This window comes from Musca domestica, unplaced genomic scaffold (genome assembly GCF_030504385.1).
Source record: "Musca domestica strain aabys unplaced genomic scaffold, Musca_domestica.polishedcontigs.V.1.1 49, whole genome shotgun sequence".
NCBI lineage: Eukaryota > Metazoa > Arthropoda > Insecta > Diptera > Muscidae > Musca > Musca domestica.
In genome coordinates, this window is record NW_026712344.1 from 1,909,589 (window position 1) to 1,931,475 (window position 21,887).

General features: G+C 35.9%; 1 protein-coding gene across 1 annotated transcript in view; it reads left to right on the forward strand.

The window, feature by feature from the left end:
- The window catches only part of LOC131804763 (mucin-5AC), a 342,229-nt gene that overhangs the window by 315,418 nt on the left and 4,924 nt on the right, over nucleotides 1–21,887 (forward strand). The gene's annotated exons all lie outside the window — the stretch shown is intronic.

The window sequence follows — 21,887 nt, forward strand, 5'->3', positions numbered from 1 at the left end:
ATTTTAGGCATCGTTGGGTTTTCTAAAAAAAAAAAAAAATAAATAAATAAATAAAGTTAAAAAATTAAGCTCGGGAAAATCAAAACCAAATCCAAAAAACACAGACCAAAATTCATTGCAGCAGCCAAAAAAAAACTTAAGTGGAGGAAAGTCCTTCCCGAAATGGAAAAACAAACAAAGATTAAATAAATCACAATGATGGCGGAGAAGAAGAAGAGGAAACACATAAAATTTATGACCACAACATTCACAAGGACATTCCAAATTCCTTTGAAAGTTTAATTCAATAAACGACAAACTTTAGACTTTGGCGAGCATTAACTTGATGACGACTATTGATGAAGAAGTTTTCAAGGAGAGTATTTTTTTAAATGTTTCTTTGACTTGTTCAATTGTTGAAGAACTTTTTAAGTCTTTGATGTTAATGGATAAAGCTATTTAAGGGCTTTTAGGAAGGATAATGTTAAATTTTGTGTGCAGTCAATAGCAGATAGAAATGAACAATTTAAAGGATGGAGAATGGATGCATTTAAAATATTATTCTAACATTTAAACACTTTAGTCATCAGATAGTCAATAAAAGTTTTATTTAAAAAAATCTGCTATTAAAAATATATTTAAAAAAAAACTCGTTAAAAATTGCATTTTCAAAGAGTGGTTATTTGAAAAAATCTTTACAAGTTGGAAAGTATCAGTCGGTTTTACCAACAGATGTATAATTTCATCCATTTTCCGTTTATTTAAATATTTTGACTTGTCTTATGATTATTCAAACTGATTACCCTTTATGGGAGAAGCTGCGGGGGTGGAGGGGGTAGTAATGACCCAATATTGTCCATTTCTTATCTGACCTAAGTCTCATACAAATAATACCAAGTGCCATATTTGAACTATATCGTATACGTCTTTCCCTTCATATGAGACTAGCAAATGACCGCTAATTCGACAGTAAAAAATCCACCTTAAAAATGTAGATTCTTTCCAACAACTCGTGTTAGGCTTTTTAATAATTAAAATTCACATTTCAACATATTCATATGTACACCCTGGAAACAGCGATCTCAGTATCAAACCCTTCATCCCACACCAGATTAAGTAACTTTTGGTACGCATATCCACACCAATCGGCATCTCTCCATTCATCCAATGATTCAAAACTAATAGCATTTTGTACTTTTCGAACAATTATAGTTCATATTTGCAAAACCACCCCTAGATTCCAACAGAGACCGCAATATAAAATTTCGGAATACAAGCTCTACAGGGTGAGATGAAAAAACTGCATCCAACTTCAGACTGCTGTCACATCTAGGCCACTCGTCCGACAGCTGTTACAATTATTTCAGTGACAGCTCATTATATTGTTTGCAAGCTTACAAAAGCATTTTGGTGAGAATTTTCCAGAAAAAAACTCATTCGTGATGGAATTCAAGCGTGATAGTGTGATTTCTTTATATTTGGCTGGAATACCACAAGTGGCTATCGTTAGAGCACTCCAGCATTTAAATATGAATAAATCTTTTGTGTCACGTACCATCGCTCGTTACCGTGATACTGGTAGCATAGCCCGACGTCAAGGAAGTGGACGGAAGAAAACAGCAACATCAGCAGAATTGGTTCGAAAACTAAAGAAGTGACTTGATCCAAACGCGCGCCGCAGTGGCCGAAAAATGGCTCGTGAGCTGAATATAACGCAATATTTCATTCGGCAAATATTGAAAAATTAGCTCTGGGTATAGCCATTAAAATTTCAAAAAGTGCAAGAACTTACACCGCAATAGAAAGAACAAGTTAAAAAGCAGTAAGTTCGGCCGGGCCGAACTCTTAATACCCTCCACCATTTAAAAAATTCTGTTAAAATTTAAAAAATACCGAATATAGCCGTTATATTGGGCTCTATACGACGTGGACATACATAGGCATTGTTTGTCATAAGCCATTACCACATTCAAATTCGAAACTTGAAATAAACAGTGAATAATGTAGCTAAAATCATCAAAATATCGTATATAAGGAGGTGCCGTTATATCGGAGCTGTGCGAAGACCTGGACCAGCATAGACAATTTTCTGTAACAGGCTGTAACATCCATTACGAACTTTCGGTGGGTATTGTACCTAAAATCGTCAAAATACGGAATATAGGGAGGTACTGATATATGGGGCCTATACCTGGACCCGCACAGACAATTTTCTGTCACAGACTGTAGTTCCCATAACGAACTTCAAATACCAATTTTGAACCAATTCCGGTGAATAATGTTGCTAAAATCATCAAAATACCGAATATAGGGAGGTACCGTTATATGGGGGCTATATGAAGACGTGGACCTGCACAGAAAATTTTCTGTCTTAGGGTGTAGTATCCATTTTTAACTTCAAATGCCAAATTTGAAACAATTCCTGTGAATAATGTCGCTAAAATCATCAAAATACCGAATATAGGGAGGTACCGTTATATGGGGGCTATATGAAAACGTGGACCTACATGGCCCATTTACGAACTTAACCTACCTACTGGAAAAATAAACATGTGTGCAAAATTTTAGCCATCTATCTCAATTCATTCGAAAGATAGCGTGATTACAACAGACAGACGGACAGACAGACAGACAGACGGACATGGCTAAATCGTCTTAGAATTTTACGCTGATCAAGAATATATATACTTTGTTGGGTCTGACATGAGTATTTCGAGGAGTTACAAACGGAATGACAAAATTAATATACCCTCCATAGTATGGTGGAGGGTATAAAAAAGACGCAAAAGAACTACAGAGTTGCTTCGCATGGCCGAAAGTGGTGAACTGCCGAATGCCGAATTTGGTTTTCTCCGATGAGAAACATTCGTTGCCCAGCAGTTTGTAAAGAAACAGAATGATCGTGTTTACTTGCCAAAGAGGTCAACTGAAAATGTGCACCTTCGGTTTGCCAACAGAACTCAAACGCCAACAGAACTCAAACGCCGATGGTCGCTCTCCTTGGCATCAGAATAAATATTATCGCGAAAATATTCTGGAGGGTGTATTAAAGCCTAGGGCACGCAAACATTTTGGCCACAGACCTTGGACATTCCAATAGGACTCAGCACGCGTCACCCAAGAATGGTTCAAAATGAGGTTCCTCGCTTCATTTCCAGCGCACAATGGCCACCAATATCTCTGGATACCAATCCGTTGGACTATTGTGTCTGGAGTATTTTGGAAAGCAAGGTTGTCACTAAAAATACCAAAGCGTCGATCACCTCAAGCAAGCGCTTCGCCGGGAAAGGGCCAAAATACACAGAGCAACATTCGCGCAACTTGTGACGGCTTCATTGGCCTTTTAAAGGCCATAACTCGTGCCAAAGGTAACCAATTCGAACAAATCTAAACTTATACTAAAATTTGAAGCTAATTCCGATATTTTTTGCTTTCGTTCAATAAAATTTAAAAAAAATGTAAATATTATGGCCTTTGACTTTGTTGCAGTTTTTTCTATCTCACCCTGTATAGTTCAAACTGTTCTGGAAATTTGGATGAGATAATCCTGAAAAAATAAATTCAATTTTCATTTGGTGTAAAAAACGATATGAATATCTACTGAAAATCGCCTTTTAATGATTGAGGAAATATATTTCGTGCAGTGAGCAAATATGCCAAACTGTAATTATACCCTCCACCTTGGAAAGGAGGGTATATTAACTTTGTCATTCCGTTTGTAACATCCTTAAATATTCGTCTTAGACCCCATAAAGTATATATATTCATAATCAGCATAAAATTCTAAGTCGATTTAACGATGTCCGTCTGTCTGTCCGTCTGTCTGTCTGTCCGTCTGTCTGTCTGTTGAAATCACGATACAGCCCACATTATTTGACGTAGAGCTCCAAAATTTAGCAGAGCTATTTGCATTGTGTCTAGGATGGTTGGTATTGAAATATATAAATATCGGTCCACGTTCTGGTATAGTCCCCATATAACGGTACCTCCCGATATTCGGTATTTTGATGATTTATGCCACGTTTTTTCACGGATTTGTCTTAAAATTGGTATTTGTAGGTCATAGCAGGTCCTTGAGCGTGTGGCAAAACATTGCATGTATGGGTCCAAAATTTGGTATAGCCCCCATATAACGGTACCTCCAGATATCCGGTAATTTGATGATTTTTGCAACATTTTTTCACGGATTTGTCTGAAAATCGGTATTTGTTGGTCATAATGGGTTCCAGCTCCGGTGGCGAAACATTGCATGTATGGGTCCATGATTTGGTATAGCCCTCATATAACGGTACCTCCCGATATTCGGTATTTTGGTGGTTTTTGCCACATTTTTTCACTGATTTGCCTAAAAATTGGTATTTGTGGGTCATAATGGGTCCTAGTTCGTGTGGCGAAACATTGTAATTATAGGTCCACGTTTTGGTATAGCCCCCATATAACGGGACCTCCCGATATTCGGTAATTTGATGATTTTTGCCACATTTTTTCACGGATTTGTCTGAAATTTGGTATTTGTTGGTCATAATTGGTTCCAGCTTCGGTAGCGAAACATTGCATGCATGGGTCCATTATTTGATATAGCCCCCATATAAAGGTACCTCCCGATATTCGGTATTTTGACGGTTTTTGCCACATTTTTTCACTGATTTGTCTAAAAATTGGTATTTGTGGGCCATAATGGGTCCTAGTTCGTGTGGCGAAACATTGTAATTATAGGTCCACGTTTTGGTGTAGCCCCCATATTACGGTACCTCCCCATAATCGGCATTTTAATGGTTTTTGCCACATTTCTTCTAATGTTTATTTTACCCTAAGATGGAGGGTATTAAAAGTTTGGCCCGGCCGAACTTAATGTTTTTTTACTTGTTTCTGATTCAATTTGATTTGTTTATTCTACTCAACAAAGGCGAATTATGAAAAAAAAAAACATTTGAAAAACCGGGCAGCGAGAACAACTTGTTACCACAGAAATGAATGCCTTCCACACCATTAAGGCTATAAAAACATTTGTTGTTGTTGTTGTTTTTTTTTTTTTGCATTTGATGTTTTAATACCATCCTCATCAGAGGCATTATCAACGACACCAGTCTCCGCAAAAAAAGGGGAAAGACACAGACAAAACACGCACTCAAATATTGGGTGTTTATTTTATGGATGTTTTAAAGAACCTCGCGACCATTCAATTTTCATTAAAAAAACAAAAACCGGCAATAGTCTCTCACATATTTCTGGGATACTTTTGCATTAAATGGTCAATAAAAAATATAACAACAACAAAAAACAGACAGAAAGCACAATTGTAAACAATAAAACTCAATAAAGAAGCAGGCAGAAAGATGAAGGCAGATAGAGAAATAATTTTGAGATGGAAATATAGACATAGATCTCACGGAAATGAACCTCTTACCTACAGAAATTAAATTGCCCTGGCTACAGGGGTACAGGGTGAGATAAAAAAAACTGCAACAAAGTCAAATGCCATAATTTTTAATTTTTATTTTTATAATTTAATTAAATGAAAGCAAAAAATGTCGGAAATAGCATCAACTTTTAGAATAAGTTTAGATTTGTTGGAATTGATCACATTTGGCTCGAATTATGGCCTTCAAATGGCCAATGAAACCGTCACGCGCTACCCGAATATTGCTCTGCGGTATTTTGGCCCATTCCCGGCGAAGCGCTTGCTTGAGGTGATCGACACTTAGGTATTTTTATACCCTCCACCTTGGAAAGGAGGGTACAGTAACTTTCATTCCGTTTGTAACATCCCTAAATATTCGTCGAAGACCCCATAAAGTATATATATTCCGAATCAGAATAAAATTCTAAGTCGATGTAACGATGTCCGATGTTCTAAGTCGATGTCCGTCTGTCTGTCGGTTGAAATCACGATACAGGTCACGTTATTTGACCTATAGGGTCAACATTTAGCAGAACAATTTAGGATGGTTGGTATTGAAAATGAGATATATCGGTCCACATTTTGGTATAGTCCCCATATAACGGTTCCTCCCGATGTTCGATATTTTGATAATTTTTGCCACATTTTTTGACGGATTTGTCTGAAAATTGGTATTTTTAGGTCATATTGGGTCATATTTCGTGTAGCGAAACAGTGTATGTATAGGTTCACGGTCCCACATATATAATGGTACTTCCCGATATTCGGTATTTTGATGATTTTTGCCACATTTTCAGACGAAAATGTCTAAAAATTGGAATTTGTGGGTCGTAATGGGTTCTAATGTTTCCTTTGCCCTACGGTGGAGGGTATTAAAAATTCGGCCCGGCCGAACTTAATGTTTTTTAATTGTTTAGTGCCAATCTTGCTTTCCAAAATACTCCAGACACAATAGTCCAACGGATTGGTATTGGTCCGGAGATTTTGTTGGCCAATGTGCGCTGGAAATGAGGCGAGGAACCTCATTTTGTGGTGCTGAGTCCTGTTGAATGTCCAAGGCTTTAATACACCCTCCAGAATATTTTCGCGATAATATTCGGAATTCTGATGCCACTGTCGATTAATAAGAGGGGAGAGCGACAATCGGCTGTTATGGCGGCCCCACAGCATCACAATGGCCGGCGCTTGAGTTCTGGTGGCCAACCGCAGCTGACCTCTTTAACAAGTAAACACAATCATTTTGTTTGTTTACAAACTGCTGGACAACGAATGTTTTCTCATCGCATAAAACCAAATTCCGCAGTTCACCACTTTCGACCAAGCGAAGCAACTCTTTCGCTCTTTTGAGTCTATTTTCATCTTGTTGCGGCGTAAGTTCTTGCATTTTTTGGAATTTCAATGGCTTTACTCCGAGCTCATTTCTCAATATTTGCCGTATGGAATATTGCGATATGTTCAGCTCACGAGCCATTTTTCGGCCACTGCGACGAGGGTTTCGAGCAAGTCGCTTCTTTACTTTTCGAACCATTTCTGCTGATGTTGCTGTTTTCTTGCGTCCACTTCCTCGACGTCGGGCTACTCTATCAGTATCACGGTAACGAGCGATGGTACGAGACAGAAAAGAATTATTCACATTAAAATGCTGGAGTGCTCTAACGATAGCCACTTGTGGTTTTCCAGCCAAACATAAAGATATCACACTATCACGCTTGAATTCCGTCACGAATAACTTTGTTTCTGGAAAATTCTCACCAAAATGCTTTTTTACGCTTGCTAACAATATAATGGGCTGTCACTGGAATAATTTTAATAGCTGTCGGACGAGTGGCTTTGTAATGATAGCAGTCTGAAGTTGGTTGCAGTTTTTTCATTTCGCCCTGTAGTACTAGATTTGATACAATACGTTATTGGGTGAACAGATAATACTTGAAATCTGAAATTTGGCGTTAGGGGCGCTGTTTATGTGTAGCCTATATGAAGGGAGATGGTTTCCGAGATGTGTACTACTGAAAAGTACTAAATGGTACTAAATTTTGTATTGAGTAAAGGATTAGGGAACCAATTTGACATTGAGGTCTGTGTTGGTATTTAGAATTGAGATATGGAGGTGGTTTTGGAAATGCGTACTGTAACTGTACGAAAAGTACCTAATGGTACTATATCTAGTACTGGGTAAAGGGATAGAGATAAAATTCTGAATTTTGATATCTAGATAACTGTTGGTATCTAAGGTTCAGATTTTGGGGTGGATTATGGAAATATGTACTATAGTTGTACGAATAGTACCAAATGGTACTATATTTGGTAAAATTTGGAATTAGGTGAACAGATAGGGCTAGAAATGCGAACTTTTATATTTGGGCCACTGTTCATATGAAGGTGGTATCGGAAATGTCTACTATAATTGCATGAAAAATACTAAATGGTAGGGAGGGATTGAGATAAAAATCTGAAATTTTATATTTAGAATACTGATGCTGACGGAGTTTGAGATTTGGCGATGGTTTCAAAGTGTATCCTACATTTGTACGACAAGTACTAAATGACACTATATTTGGTATAGCTTCAAGGGATAAGACAGGAATACTCAAATTTGATATTGAGGTATCTATTGGTATATGGCCTTGAGATATGGAGGTGGTTTTGGAAATGTATACTTTAATTGTACGAAAAGTACTGAATGGTACTATATTTAGTATTTGGGAAGAGATAGAGATAAAATTCTGAAATTTGATATTTCTATTACTGTTGGTATCTGTATTTGGGAATTGGCGATGTATTGGAAATGTGTCTCATATTTGTACGGAAAGTATTAAATGGTACTTAATTTGGTATTGGGTGAAGGAATAGAGCTGAAACCTGGTGTTGTGGTACTAAATTGTACTAAAAATGGTATTCAGTGAGGGGGGGGGGGGTGGAGATAAAATTCTGAAATTTGATATTTAGATTTCTGATGGTATCTGTGTTTGAGATCTGGCGGTGGTTTGCAAATGTGTCCTACATTTTTACGAAAAGTACCAAATGACACTAAATTTTGTATTGGTTGAAGGAGTAGACCTAGAATCCTCAAATTTAACATTGAGGTCACGGTTGGGATATGGTATTGTGATATGAGAGGGGTTTCGGAAATATGTACTTTAATTGTAGGAAAAGTACCAAATGATACTAAATTTGGCATTGGGTGAAGGAATAGAGCTGAAATTCTGAAATCCTGAAATTTGATATAGATATCACTCTTGCTGTCTGTGGTTACGATATGAGGGTGGTTTTAGAAATGTGTACTGTGTACTGCGAAAAGTACCAAATAGTACTAAATGTGGTATTGAGTGAAGGAATAGAGCTGAAATCCTGTCTTTTGATATGAATGTCATTGTTAGTGTCTGTGGTTAAGTTATGAGTTGGTTTTGCAAATGTGTACTATAATTGTCCTAGAAGTACTAAACTTGGTATTTGGTGAAGAGATAGAGCTGGAATCCCGATATTTGATATTGAGCTCTTTGTTGGCATCTGGGATTGAGATATGCAGGTGATTTTGGTTGGTTGTACTAAATGGTACTTAATTTTTCAATTTGTTCTCTTCTTCGGCAACAACGCCAGTTCCTCTCAGTGCAATTTAGTTTTAAATTTAAATACCGATCCTGAAATCAAATTCATACAATATTTCATATTTCAGTTCAACTATGAGTGGATACAAAAAAAAACTGAAATTGTTTTAATTTGTTTTTCGTTCTTTGGTGTTTGGATGACATTATTTGCCACGTCTCTTTCACTAGGTGTTGTTCGCATTATAGCTGTTGTTCTTAAATTGTTGTCGATATTAATACTCCTGCTGCTGCTGCTGATGCTGTTGTTGATTTTATTGTTTTTTTTTTTTATTTCTGTTGTGTTTGTTGTTGTTGTTGCATGTTAAATTACGCACATAAATGGTTTTGCGAGCTAATGGTCTGTAGCCGCTTGCAATTCATAGTTTGGCAGCATTTCTTTGGTTTTATAAATGGTTTCAATTGAAACGGCTAGCGTTCAGCAATATGTTATTCTATTGGGAAGTGGGTATGTCCGTACATATATACAGAGTGAGATGAAAAAACTGCAACCAACTTCAGACTGCTGTCATTTCAAAGGCACTCGTCCGGCAGCTTTTAAAATTATTGCAGTGACAGCTCATTACAGCATTTTGATGGGAATTTTCCAGAAAAAAAGTTATTCGTGATGGAATTCAAGCGTGATATTGTGATTTCTTTATATTTGGCTGGAAAACCACAAGTGGCTATCGTTAGAGCACTCCAGCATTCAAATGTGAATAAATCTTTTGTGTCTCGTACCATCGCTCGTTAACGCGATTCTGGTATCGTATCCCGACGTAAAGGAAGTGGACGGAATAAAACAGCACCATCAGCAGAAATGGTACAAAAAGTAAAGAAGCGACTTGATCGAAACCCGCGTCGCAGTGGCCGAAAAATGGTTCGTGAACAGAACATATCGCAATATTCCTTACGGCAAATATTGAAAAATGAGCTCGGGGTAAAGCCATTGAAATTCCAAAAAGTCCAAGAACTTACACCGCAACAGAAAGAAAATAGGCACAATGGAGCTAAAAAGTTGCTTCGCTTGGCCGAAAGTGATGAACTGCCGAATTTGGTTTTCTCCGATGAGAAAACATTCGTTCTACAGCAGTTTGTAAACAAACACAATGATCGTGTTTACTTGCCAAAGAGATCAGCTGGAACTGTGCACATTCGGTTGGCCACCAGATCGTATTCAGCATACGCCACCCAAGAATGGTTACAAATTTAGGTTCCTCGCTTCATTTCCAGCTCAAAATTGTCACCAAAATCTCGGGATATCAATCCGTTGGACTATTGTGTCTGGAGTATTTTGTAAAGCAAGGTTGGCACTAAAAACTACCAAAGTTTCGATCACTTCAAGGAATCGCCAGGAATGGACCAAAATATCGCAGAGCAACATTCGGGCAGCGTGTGATGGTTTCATTGACCGTTTGAAGTCCATAATTCGCGCCAAAGGTGACCAATTCGAACAAATCTAAACTTATTCTAAAATTTGATGCTATTTCCGACATTTTTTGCTTTCATTCAATAAAATGAACGAAAAAAATTTAAAAATTATGGCGTTTGACTTTGATGTAGTTTTTTTATCTCACCCTGTATATATGTATTTGTAAAGAGGTCCTAAGGTAGAAAAATTGAATATTATCCTGGAAATTAGATACTTTTTAAAAAAGGTGGGTGGTTGGTTATTTTGTCAGGATATTTCAAGTCGAATTCTCTTTCTAAGTTTTATTAAAAAAAAAACCAGTAAAGAAAGTCTTAAAGTCGGGCGGGGCCGACTTTATGATACCCTACACCACTTTGCTAATTAAGTAGAGCTCCACATAACAATTAAAAGTTTATATGGGATAATTCAATCATACACGCTATGAATATAATTATAATTTCAAGTTCAAAGGACTAAATATGCCGAAGCATTTGTATATTTTAAATTCGGAATTGTATTGGCCATGTGGTGCACAATTAATTTGAAATCGGATAAAGATATATATGGGAGCTATATCCAAATCTGAACCGATCTCGATAAAATTTGGCAAAAATATTTCTGAGCTGTATTTGATATATTTCCCTGAATATCGTTGTTACGGAGTGCATACTACGGCTGTGGGTAACAAATATGACAAATCGGATGAACAGTATATATGGGAGCTATAGCTACATCTGAACAGATCTTCATCAAATTTGACATACTAGCTTCTAGACTCAATTCGGTCGTAATTGCCAAATTCCATCCCATTTGGACAAATATTAGACGTTTGGTGTACAATAAAAGGTAAATCGGACGAAGTTATATATGGGAGCTATATCCAAATCTGAACCGATCTCGATAAAATTTAGCAAATGTATTTCTGAGCTGCATTTGATATATTTCCCCAAATATTGTTGTTGCAGAGTGCATATTACGGCGGCGGTGGACAAAAATAACAAATCGGATGAACAATATATATGGGAGCTATAGCTATATCTGAACCGATTTCGATCAAATTTTGCATACTTATTTTCAGGCCTAATTTGGTTGTATGTGCAAAATTCCATTCAATTCGGGCTGATATTACACGTTTGGTGCACAATAAAAGGCAAATCGGACGAAGATATATATGGGAGCAATATCTAAATTTTGACCGATTATTTCCAATTTCAATAGGGTTCGTCCTTGGGCCAAACAAATGATCTGTGCAAAATTTCATCTGGATCGGGCAATAAATGCGACCTGTACTTTGTTTACAAAAATACATGGACAGACGAACGGACGGACAGACGGACGGACATGCATAAATCGACTCAGAATGTTTTTCTATGCAGATCATCAAAAGGAACTATGGGTCTATCTCGTTTCCTTCTGCTTGTTACAAACAAATGCACAAAGACATAATACCCTGACCACCTTGTGGTGTAGGGTATAAAAATACTTAAACCCCAAAAATTTGGGCACGCAATTTTAGATGCCCACCACTACCCCACTTTTATTTTCAAATTTCAATTTCAGTTTCTAAATTTTGCCTTCATAATGCAAGGATCAAATGTTTATGATTTTCAACTCAATTAGTTTTCGTTTATTTATTTTAAATGCCACGAAAAACGATTATACATTTATAATTATAAACAATAGATCATAGTTTACAACAAATGAATTGCTGTTTCATTGAATAATCGCCGGTCGCTCTCACCCAGTAGATTGTTTTCGAAAAGAAAATAAATTAATGATTTTTTTCTGTAAACATTTTCTAATTATTTTCATAGAAGATTTTACACACACACACTCACTCACTCATTTGTCTTTGTATATTTTTCTTTAGTTATGAATAATGACGAATTATATTTACACATGTGCTCGTCGATGTTTGTGTGAAATAAATTTCATTTAAATTAACCAAAAGCCATTACCAAATCAATAACAACAAGAGCAGTGGCAATATCATTGAACATTAAATTAAAAAGATTTTAATGGGCCGCTAAGAAATGCTGAATGAACGACCGACGAGGAACGCCTTGAGTTTTTAATTTAAAAGGAATTAAAAAAATCAATTTTAATTACAATTTCATTTTGGAATGTAAATGTATTTTAGGAATTTATTTTTGATAGCATTTAAATGTGAAATGAGATTTGCTATCCGCAAGTGGATGCTATTCATATTTCAATTCCCTGTCTTAGGCTGTAATATCCATTACGAACTTCAAATACCAAATTTGAAACAATTCCGGTGAATAATGTCGCTAAAATCATCAAAATACCGAATATCGGGAGGTACCGTTATATGGGGGTTATACGAAGACGTGGACCTACAGGCCCATTTTCAATACCAAAAGTCTTGCAGGCATTATATAAATTTGAGTAGAATTTGTTCAATTTACTTCATTTCTTTCGGAAGTTAGAGTGTTTTCCACAGCCGGACGGACATCGCTAAATCGACATAGGCAGGGAATAGCTAAGTTTCGGAAAGAGCCACCGCCTGGTTAACATTACGAGAGTACTCCGCTAATAAACAAAAGTTGCTTTTATAAAAACAACAATAAGGGGTTTAAGCCTGACCATTTTGCAACATCAAAATACTATGGTATGCCGAACAAAAAATCCAACACCAATACCCTCCACCTTGGAAAGGAGGGTATATTCACTTTGTCATTCGGTTTGTAACATCCTTAAATATTCGTCTTAGACCCCATAAAGTATATATTCATAATCAGCATAAAATTCAAAGTCGATTTAACGATGTCCGTCTGTCTGTCTGTCTGTTGAAATCACGATACAGCCCACATTATTTGACGTAGAGCGCCAAAATTTAGCAGAGCTATTTGCATTGTGTCTAGGATGGTTGGTATTGAAAATGAGATATATCGGTCCACGTTCTGATATAGTCCCCATATAACGGTATCTCCCGATATTCGGTATTTTATTTTTTTTTGCCACAATTTTTAACGGATTTGTCTAAAAATTGGTATATGTGGGTCATAATGGTTTCCAGCTCCGGTGGCGAAACATTGCATGTATGGGTCCATGATTTGGTATAGCCCCCATATAACGGTACCTCCCGATATTCGGTATTTTGATGATTTTTGCCAAATTTTTTCACTGATTTGTCTAAAAATTGGTATTTGTGGGTCATAATGGGTCCCTGAGCGTGTGGCAAAACACTGAATTATAGGTCCACGATTTGGTATAGCCCCTTATAACGGTACCTCCCGATGTTCGGTAATTTGATGATTTTTGCAACATTTTTTCAAGGATTTGTCTGAAAATTGGTATTTGTGGGTCATAATGGGTCCTAGTTCGTGTGGCGAAACATTGTAATTATAGGTCCACGTTTTGGTGTAGTCCCCATATAACGGTACCTCCCGATATTCGACATTTTAATGGTTTTTGCCACATTTCTTCTAATGTTTCTTTTACCCTAAGGTGGAGGGTATTAAAAGTTTGGCCCGGTCGAACTTAATCTTTTTTTACTTGCTTTCAATAACACTGTGCAACAAAAAAAATAATTACGGGGAAAATCCACCAGATCATGAAAGTAGAGCTAACAAAAGAAGACATGTGTCTCGACGTTTTGAAAGTTTACATCGAAAAGTAACCAAAATACAGGGGGCAAGTTTCTCCCTCTTCCAAACATTTGGAAATTGTCAGATTAAGATTCCTCCTTATTCATGCATTTTAGGTATTTAGTGTCTTTGGCCATATTGCAGGGAAGTATACGAAGAATATTTTGGTCGAAAATGTTAACCTTTAAGAGAGCCAAAAAAGGAGAATTTTTGGACCTTCTTCTAAGATTTCTATATTGCCAAATGATCCAGAGAGCCTACGTTCGTTTAGTACGGACCGTTGAGAGACTTGGTCTAAAAGGTTGCCTGCAGCTACCCTTGGAGCCTACGTTCGCTTGGCACAGACCGAGATCCCCGAAGAGATCAGCGTGTGACGGTTTCATTGGCCGTTTGAAGGCCATAATTCGTACCAAAAGTGACCAATTCGAACAAATCTAAATTTATTCTAAAATTTGATGCTATTTCCGACATTTTGGTTTTCATTCAATAAAATTCTTAAAAAAAATATATAAAAATTATGGCGTTTGACTTGTTGCAGTTTTTTTTATCTCACGCTGTATTTAAGCCTAAAATGTGTTTCTAATGTATATAAATTCCTGACGTAAATGTAAGATTTAGACTCTTAATGTCTTCTATGACCTCTAGTAGAATTTTATAGCAAATAATTACTACTATTCAGTTTAAACGAAGTTTTTAACCAAATTTTTGAAAAAGGCCCCTTATTGGTTCAAATTTCTAACCAAAATATTCATCGTATTTTTATCGGCGATATTATCGAAGACAATAATCCGAAAATTACCACAAGTGTGAAAGAGGGGGGAACTTGTCCAATATCATGTCTATACGATGGAATTATCCTGATTGCAAAAAAAAATCCCAGCAAAATCCTTGTGGCAGTTGTATTCCGACTTTTCAGTCAGTTTTTGTTTTCAAACAAAAAATTTCCGCTGATTTCCTATAAAAACATATATACATTATCCCTTCCAATCTTAATTTCTTTACACAAAAGTGCTTATCCACCGAAAAAAAATCATAACAAAATGTTTTAAACATGATAAACAATAAATTCGTCTTAAGTATTTCGTTTTTTTTTTTTTTTTTTGGCAATTAGCCGTCGACGAAAACCAATTGTGCTACAAATTGAGAAGATCATTAATAGTACTCTTTAAGAGGCAGCAGTACATACACACATAAATGACCAATGTACCAGCAACAACAACAACAACAGCCATTAACTGTAATGTATTCTTGTCATAAACACATTTCACCACACCACCCACCCCGTTAGAACGCTCCTCGCAAAACTTCTTGAAAAAACAAATACCCCAAATAAATATTGGAAAAATATTTTTTTAATGAAATTTCAAGAAACGAAAAAAATTGCGTTAATTAGTAAAGCGACACAGGAAAATATATAATTATTGGGTGTTGTTGTCCGTGTGTGTGTGTGTATGTGTTTGTGATTTTTTTTCTTCAACAACAATTAAAAACATAAAAATTACCACAGCAGCATGAAATACATTTCCTGTGAAACGATGATAGCCTGTCTGTCTCTGTGTCTCGCAAGCCAAACGAAAGACGAAAAACAGATAAAAAACAAAAACAAAAAGCAAATTGGTTTTTGGTGAGGGGAAAACAAGAAAATATGTAGATTTTCCAACATCCATATTTTCTTCAAAAAAAAAAATGAAAAACAAAAATATATATTTGAAATCAACTTAATGAGATAATGCGAATGACGAATGTCTGTCAAGAAGTGGAAGAACATTTGGATTTGTTTTTATTTTCTGTGTGCTTGTTCTATTTTAAAGCAGAATCATAACCCAAATGGAAATTTTTTGAATATTTTGAAATTGGGGAAAATTGAAAACAAGTCGGAACTATACTGTGGCGAGGCCAAATGGAGGGGATTTAAGCCCGTCAAGGTTGATATTTTGTAAAATATATGTAAGCATAATAATAAGAAGTCAATATACTAGGTCTGATGGCCCTTAAAATATCAGGAAATTTCTTAAACAAATATTCTCTCTTTTACTTAAAAGTCTGCGAAAAAAATCCCAAATAAGCTCGTTTACAGCTCCGACTTTTGTTTGAATGCTTTTGAAAATCTTTTTTAAAATAAAAGTATATTCCTTATTTTTCCTTATTATACCCTCCACCATAGTATGAAAGGTATATTAAGTTTGTCAACCCCGAAATATAAATTTTAGACCCCATAACCTATATATATTCTTGATCAGCATAAAATTATATCTCGATTTTGCGACGTCCGTCCGTCTTTCTGTCTGTGGAGGTCACCCTAGCTTCCGAACGAAATGAAGTAGGTTGACAAAATTGTCTGCAGGGCTTTTGCTGTTGAAAATGGGCCATGGACGTGGACCTACATTTTGATATATACCATACCACCATACAACGGTACCTCACGATATTTAAAATTTTGATAATTTTAGCGACATTCTTCCTCGGAATTGTTTCAAATTTAGTATTTGAACTTCGTAATGGATACAACAGCCTGTGACAGAAAATTGTCTGTGCAGGTCCACGTCTTCGTATGGCCCCCATATAACGGTACCTCCCTATGGTCGGTATTTTACTGATTTTAGACACATTTTTCAACGGAATTGTTTCAAATTTGGAATTTTAAGTTCGTAACGGATACTACGGCCTATGACAGAAAATTGAAAAAAATATTTAAAATATCCACTCTAAATGCCTAGAATTCCTTGGAAAAAATATTAAAAATATTCACGCTGAATGCCCTAGAGGTCCTTGAAAAAATATTAAAACTATCAAAGCTCAATATTTCAAATGTCCTTGAAAAAAATATTAAAAATATCAAAGATCAATATTCTAAAGGTCCTTGAAAAATATTAAAAATATCCACGCCCAATACCCTAGAGGTCCTTGAAAAATTATTAAAAATATCCACTCTAAATGCCTGGAAGTCCTTGGAAAAAATATTAAAAATATCCACGCTGAATGCCTTAGAGGTCCTTAAAAAAATATTAAAACTGTCAAAGCTCAATATTCCAAATGTCCTTGACAAAAATATTAAAAATATCAAAGATCAATATTTTAAAGGTCCTTGAAAAAATATTAAAAATATCCACGCTCAATTTCCACGGCAAAATGTCCTTGAAAAAATATTAAAAATATTCATGCTCAATGCCCTAGAGGTCCTTTAAAAAAAATATTTAAAATATCCACTCTCAATGCCTAGAAGTCCTTGGAAAAAATATTAAAAATATCCAAGATGAATGCCTTAGAGGTCTTTAAAAAAATATTAAAACTGTCAAAGCTCAATATTCCAAATGTCCTTGAAAAAAATATTAAAAATATCAAAGATCAATATTCTAAAGGTCCTTGAAAAAAATATTAAAAATATCCACACCCAATGCCCTAGAGGTTCTTGAAAAATTATTAAAAATATCCACTTTAAATGCCTAGAAGTCCTGGGAAAAATTAAAAATATCCACCCTAAATGCCTAGAAGTCCTTGAAAAAAATATTAAAAATATTCACGCTGAATTTCTAGAGGTCCTTGAAAAAATATTAAAACTATCAAAGCCCAATATTCCCAATGTCCTTGAAAAAAATATTAAAAATATTAAAGATTAATATTCTAAAGGTCCTTGAAAAATTATTAAAAATATCCACGCCCAATACCATAGAGGTCCTTGAAAAAAATATTAAAAATATCCACGCCCAATGCCCTAGAGGTCCTTGAAAAAAATATTAAAAATATCCACGCCCAATGCCCTAGAGGTCCTTGAAAAAATATTAAAAATATCCACTCTCAATGCTAGAAGTCCTTGGAAAAAATATTAAAACTATCCACGCTCAATGCCCTAGAAATCCTTGAAAAAAATATCAAAGCTCAATATTCCAAAGGTCCTTGAAAAAATATTGAAAATATCCACCCTCAATACCATAGAGGTCCATACAAAATAATTATTTAAAAATATCCACGCTCAATGCCTGCGAGGTCCTTAAAAAATATACACGCTCAACGTCTAGAGATCCTTGAAAAAAATATTATTTAAAAATCCCTGAAAAAATAATTATTTAATAACTCACGCTTAATGCTCTAAAGTTCCTTGAAAAATATATAATTTCAAAATCCACGTCTAATACCTCAAATATCATTTCAAAAACATTATCAAAAATCCTGACTTAATGCTTTAAAGGTTTTTGAAAATTCTCTTTTAAAATTTTAATAAAACATAAACAAATTTTTAACATACGTGAAAAAAACGATGTATTTGTCAGTCCTCAGAAAATAATAAAATATTATTTTTAAAAAGTTCACGACTTCAAAACTGATTCCCCTATCAATATGGAATATAAAATGAAATCTCGTTTTCTTGTATTCTCTCTCTCTTTTCGTTTTTTTTTTTTTTTTTTTTTTTTTTTTTTTTTTTTGTGAAAAGTACATCATTTTCCATTACGTTCCTCTGCACTGCAGCACACATACGCAAACTCAGTGGCACATGTGTTTTCAATACAAACATGGCCCTTGCTCGGCTATTAAACTTCCGATGCCAATGTTGCATGAAACCAATGATGTCTATTTAAATCACGCACTTAATTAGTGCTGCCTGTTTTTTTCCTGCTGCTTCAAAGTTTTCCCAATTCCAAATAAAAAAAAAACAAAATTTTCGAAAACCAAAAAATATGAAATTAACAGAACGAAATCATTCACAACTGGCAAACAACATCACCAAACCATCCATCCATTCATCCATCAGTCTTCCTCGGGGTACATAAAGCATACATTTATCTTACCATGGGCCATGACACGGAAGAGAAATGATTCCATCAGACCCTATGGTAATGGTGGGGAGGGGGAGAAAAATTATTGTAAATGTGTTAAGTGATATGCCCTCTCATATAGAAATATATGTTTATTACGATTCTCTACGATTTGTAAAAGTGGGGAGAGAGGATGTCAGTTTGGCAGGTCGACCAGCAACAGCATTTCAACCTGGGGGAATTTAGACACCTTGTTCTTTTAATAACCCATAATTCATGGCAGACGTTTTCGTAGACACACACACACACACTCAAACCTACAAAAATTTAGTTTGACAGCTGGTGATGATGAAACATATTTTTCAACACGATTTGCTATTGAATAATTAGCAGAGATTTTTTTTTTTTTTTTTTTGATAATTCAAAACTATAAATATTCATCTTCTAGCTTATTTACACACTCCACAATTTAATAGCACTTGAAACACAAAAAAGTCAAAATTTCAAAAATCCAGAATGATTAAAAAAAACGTAAAATATGATTAAAAAACAAGTAAGTTCAGCCCGACCGAAATTTTAATATCCTCCACCATTTGGAGGGAACTTGAAAAATTCCAAAAAAATATCCGAAAACTACCACTTAAATGAAAACTATTCTATGAGGGATATACGAAAACGTTAACCTGCAAACGAAATTTTTTGTCATAGGCTGTAGTACCCATTACGAACTTTAAATATGAATTTTGTTACAATTCCGGTGAATAATTTCGCAAAAATCATGAAAATACCGCTTATCGGGAGGTACCGCCAAATGGGGGCTATACGAAGACGTGGACCGGCATACGAAATGTTTTGTCATAAGTTGTTGAAACGATTCCGGCGAATAATGTCGCTGAAATCATCCAACTACCGAATATCAGAAGAGACCGTTTTATGGCGGCTATACGAAAACATCGACCGACATGGCCCATTTACGAACTTAATCTGCCTGCTCGAAAACTATGCATATATGCAACATTTCAGCCTTCTATCTCAATTCCTTCGAAAGATTGCGTGATTACAACAGACAGACCCACGTCGCTAGATCGTCTTAGAATTTTACGCTGATCCAGAATATATACAGGGTGAGATAAAAAAAAACTGCAACAATGTCAAGCGCCATAATTTTTACATTTTTTTAAATTTTATTGAATGAAAGCAAAAAATTTCGGAATTAGCATCAAATTTTAGAATAAGTTTAGATTCATTCGAATTGGTCACCTTCTTGGCACGAATTATGGCCTTCAAACGGCCAATGAAACAGTCACACGCTGCCCGAATGTTGCTCTGCGGTATTTTGGCCTTTTCCCGTCGAAGCGCTTGATTGAGGTGATCGACACTTTGGTATTTTTCTGGTGCTAACCTTGCTTTCCAAAATACTCCAGACACAATAGTCCAACGGATTGGTATCCGGAGATTATGGTGGACACTGTGCGCTGGAAATTAAGCGAAGAACCTCAACCTTGTATCCATTCTTGGGTGGCGCGTGCTGAGTGCGATGGTACTGAGTCCTATTGGAATGTCCAAGGTCTGCGGCCAAAATGTTTGCGTGCCTAAGGCTTTAATACACCCTCCAAAATCATCATCATATTCGGCATTTAATCTGATGCAACGGTCGATTAATACGGGCGGAGAGCGACCATCGGCTGTTATGGCGGCCCACACCATCACCATGGCCGGCGCTTGAGTTCTGGTGGCCAACCAAAGGTGCACATTTTCTGCTGACCTCTTTGGCAAGTAAACGCGATCGTTTTGTTTGTTTACAAGCGAATGATTTCTCATCGGAGAAAACCAAATTCGGCAGTTCACCACTTTCGGCCAAGCGAAGCTATTCTATGGCACTTTTGAGTCTTTTTTATTTCTGTTGCGGTGTAAGTTCTTGCATTTTTTGGAATTTCAATGGATTAACCCCGAGCTAATTTTTCAATATTTGCCGAATAGAATATTGTGATATGTTCAGCTCACAAGCCATTTTCCGACACTGCGACGCGGGTCCCGATTTTACTTTTTGAACCATTTCCGCCGATGTTGCTTTTTTCTTCTGTCCACATTCTTGACGTCGGGCTACGCTACCAGTATCACGAGCCATGGTAACGAGCGATGGTACGAGACACTAAAGATTTATTCACAATTAAATGCTGGAATGCTCCAACGATAGCCACTTGTGGTTTTCCAGCGAAATATAAAGGAAGCACACTATCACGCTTGATTTCCATCACGAATAACTTTTCTTTTCTGGAAAATTCCCTCCAAAATGCTGTAATGAGCTGTCACTGCAATAATTTTAACAGCTGTCGGACGAGTGACTTAGAAATGACGGCAGTCTGAAATTCGTTGTAGTTTTTTCATCTCACCCTGTATATAGCTTTGTTTTCAGATTTATATATTTTTTTCTCTCGAAACGAACGTTCTGCTTCCTTTCAATATTGCCATCTACTTTTATTTGGCATCGCCTCATGATTTTGTTGTTGGCAATGACAGACAACAGCATCAATATATTTCGGATACCTTGGATGATGAATTTTCTTGCCAAAATGGAAAATGGCGTGTTAATGCGTAACGATTGATAAATTTTTAATGATTCGTGTTATGTTAATTAACGATGAGTTACAAAATACTTTGTACGACACGCTGCTCCTCGGGGTTGCTAATAATTTGGCTAAAGCGAAACTTTTCCACGTCGGTGTCGAAAATTATAAATAGAGCAAATATTGGCGAAGCAATAAATTATTATTTTTTTTGGGTAGAAAGGAGAACATGATGAGGGGGCAAGTTCCCCCCCCCCCCTTGCACACTTTTGGAATAGTTCGGATTAAGATTACTCGAAATCCATGTATTTTAGGTATATAGTTCCTTCGGAAAAATTGAAGATAAAAACAAGTAAAAAAGGTGTAAGTTCGACCGGGTCGATCTTTCAATACCCTCCAACATTTGGAACGAATTTGGCAATTAAAAAAAAAAATAAAATCCGTTAAAAATTCTGTTAAAATCATAAAAATACCGAATGTAGCCGTTATATTAGAGACTATACGATGACGTGGACCTGCATAGATAACTTTTGTCATAAGCCATTACAATATTCAAATGCGAAACTTGAAAAAAAAAATCGGCGAATTA